We start from the raw sequence: 2,886 nt of genomic DNA, 5'->3' as shown, positions 1-2,886 counted from the left end.
TGATATGGAAATATTGCTGGATGTTATCCACATAAGTAAAAGCTCTTTAGGATTACCAGTAATTTTTTAAGAGTTTAAAGAGGTCCTGAGACTCAAAGGTTTGAGAACTGCTAGACTAAATTATTTTGTGGTAACAAAATTGTCTTGAATCTCAGTGGCTAAACAGAACAAATGTTTATTTCCCTGACATCCACAGACAATCAGGCAGCTCTCTAAAGACAGCTGTTCTCCATGTGCTGACTCAGCAATCAGGTTACTTCATCCTGTGGTTCTGCTGTCTCAACATATGGCCTCCACGATTGCAGCTGTAGAAGAGAAGGCTGGAAGATGGCACATCAGCTCCTAAATCTTCTGCTACGTGTCACTTCAACTCACAGCTCACTCAGCAGAACTGGTCACATGGTCCCGCCCAACTGCAAGTGGGCTGGGAAATGTGAGAAAGTTTGTGAATATCTGGTGAGCAGCAAATAACTCTTTACACGGCAGTACAAAGAGCTTGTGCTTTAGAACTTGTGGTGAGAAACTGAAGCTGTGTTGGAAGAACTGACGGAGCACATAAAGTGAGATGAAGCCTAATGCAAAAAAAGGCAGGGGAGACTTGTAGGGGCCAGACTGTGCAGGCTGGCCTCATAAGCCATGGTAAAGACTGTGGTCCTTTTCAGAACAACGGGAAGACAGTGGATGTTTTGTTTCATTTATTTATTTACTTATTTGGCCGTGCCCCACGGCTTGCGGGAGTTCCCTGACCAGGGATCGAACCCGCGACCTCGGCAGTGAAAGTGCGGAGTCCTAACTGTTGGACCGCCAGGGAATTTCCTATGGTGGATGTTTTAAACTACAGGTGATGACAATCAGTTTTATCTGTTGATGAGCCACTACAGCTGTGGAAGGAAATGAAAGTAGGGGGACAGGAGTGGAAGCAGCAAGGTGCTGTGCTGATGAATCGATCTTTGGGGAAAAACAAAAGCCTTGATTTGTGGCACTTGACAATTTCTGTAGTGTAAATTCTCCCATCAAGGCCAATTTCAAGCTTACCAGTTTGATGTCACTGAACACAGCGTTAGGACGGAGCCATGCACAATCAACTCTTATGAGCCAGCAGGGCAGGTTTCAGTGCACTGGGACAAGAAAGGTAGTTAGGAGGCTAGTTCAGACAAAAGATGCTGGTAGTCTGAACTTTCCTCTCCTTTGATCACAGCTGGAGCTAGCCCCACGTTCTATGCACGTCAGTGACTGAAACACCCTGCCTCCACCACCAAATGTCAGCAAGGCTTTCCAACTATTGCTATGACACATGAGGGTGAGGGATGTGGCTATCTTCCCCCAGCCCTCCACAGTCTTGCCTCCGGTACAAAAATGTGGACCTAGATCCTTTCACTATCTTCCCAGAGCCATGTTTGCAAACACCCTCAGATATTCTGGCATATCATTGCTCCCCAGCTGTTCCAAGGGGGGCGGACAGCCCAGGAAGCTGCCAGAAGGGCCCTGCTTGGGTTTTCAGCCTCCCTTGATTTACATGAAATGATTCACAAGAGTCAAAATAGTCACAGTCTACAACTATAGGTTACAAGAAAAGCCTTCGCAAGCTTGTGAACAGGGTGAAACCTTGGCTTTTGCTGGCTAACTCAGAAGGGAACCAACCACATGCCTGTCTTACAAGAATGCAGATGGAGGGAGAGTGAGGCTCCCACCGTGGAAGTTACCAGTTACCGAGGCTGGCAGCGTCAGCCAGACATGCCCCTCCTCTACCCAAGCTTGGGTTTAGCGAGCTCACCCAGACTCTTTCCTTCTCCCTTCTCCTCTGCTCAAGTTTCCAGCGCAGAATAACAGCTTGCGTGCACCGGAAGTGACGCCCGGCTGCTGCTATTTAAATAACTCCGCCTCTAAACACAGCAGGTGTCGCTCACAGTGTAGCTCTCAAATTTTAACTGCTTTTGGTTTTTTTTTTTTTCTCTAGAGGGCCATATGGATTTTTTTATTTAAAGAGCCTGACTCTCTCAAATAATAAGCCTCTCCTCCTTCCCTTTCTCCCCCCCTCCCTCCCTCCCTTCCTTCCTTCCTCTCACTCTCTCTTTTCTCTTTTCTCTTCACATAAAACCACAGGCTGAAGTCTTCCTCAGCAGCTTCACCCATCCCCCCGATGGTTCTGGAAGTTACTGACCCATGAGCAGGGTGGAACGCCACTGTGCTGGCTCCGAAGTTCTCTTCTCCTGGTTCTACCTGCTGGACAAACCTCCCAAGAGGAGTTAGGGACTCCAACCAAGTTCAGGCGTAATTTCTGCACCCCCATTAATGGTCTTGCATAAAACCCAAGTCACCAGACACTGGAGTATTCAAAGAAAGGCAACAATGGTAGATGTGGTAGGCAGATAGGGGACAGCATGTCACAAAAAATCTGGGTACCACCAAATGCTAACATTCTCTCTTGAGACAAATTAGAAGTTTGAGACTGAATAGCATGGACTTAAAATTTTCTATTTTAGAAATTTCAGCTTTTATTCCTAAATTCACTGAAACCACTAACCAAGTAGAAGACCTACAAGCAAAAGAGGGTACACTTCCTTATTTTGCTGCAGTCGCTTAATCCAAATATTCCTGTAGATGCAGGCACTAATCCTGCGTGACTAGATTAAGAGATCGACTTCTTATGCAGCTAAGTAAGAACGTTTTTTAGAAAAATGATCTCTTATCACCATCTTTTGGTGAAATAAAGGACATTTTGACATCAAATATTTCAATGAATTTAGCATGATGAAAACTCACTCTATTGTCTTTTTTTGCCTAGAAAAGGACAGGTGGGAATTACAGCCCACTTAACAGCATTTGAGAACCCAAATCTCAGTGCATCCAACACCATCTAAGAGAAGGAGATGGTATATTTGGTAG

General features: G+C 45.5%; 1 long non-coding RNA gene across 1 annotated transcript; it reads right to left on the bottom strand.

The window, feature by feature from the left end:
* Positions 1 to 213: 213 nt before the first annotated feature.
* LOC113624600 (uncharacterized) lies at positions 214 to 1,814 on the bottom strand. Its single transcript, XR_003434400.1, has 3 exons — positions 1,775 to 1,814; positions 1,036 to 1,118; positions 214 to 424 (listed from the first exon to the last, which is right to left on the bottom strand). It is a non-coding gene; the product is annotated as an uncharacterized LOC113624600 (long non-coding RNA).
* Positions 1,815 to 2,886: the final 1,072 nt, after the last annotated feature.

The sequence above is a fragment of the Aethalodelphis obliquidens genome, unplaced genomic scaffold (assembly GCF_003676395.1).
Source record: "Aethalodelphis obliquidens isolate GAN/ISIS:26980383/991018 unplaced genomic scaffold, ASM367639v1 scaffold13, whole genome shotgun sequence".
Classification (NCBI taxonomy): domain Eukaryota; kingdom Metazoa; phylum Chordata; class Mammalia; order Artiodactyla; family Delphinidae; genus Aethalodelphis; species Aethalodelphis obliquidens.
The sequence above is the reverse complement of the archived record's forward strand: the minus strand, read 5'-3'. Positions and strand labels throughout refer to the sequence as shown.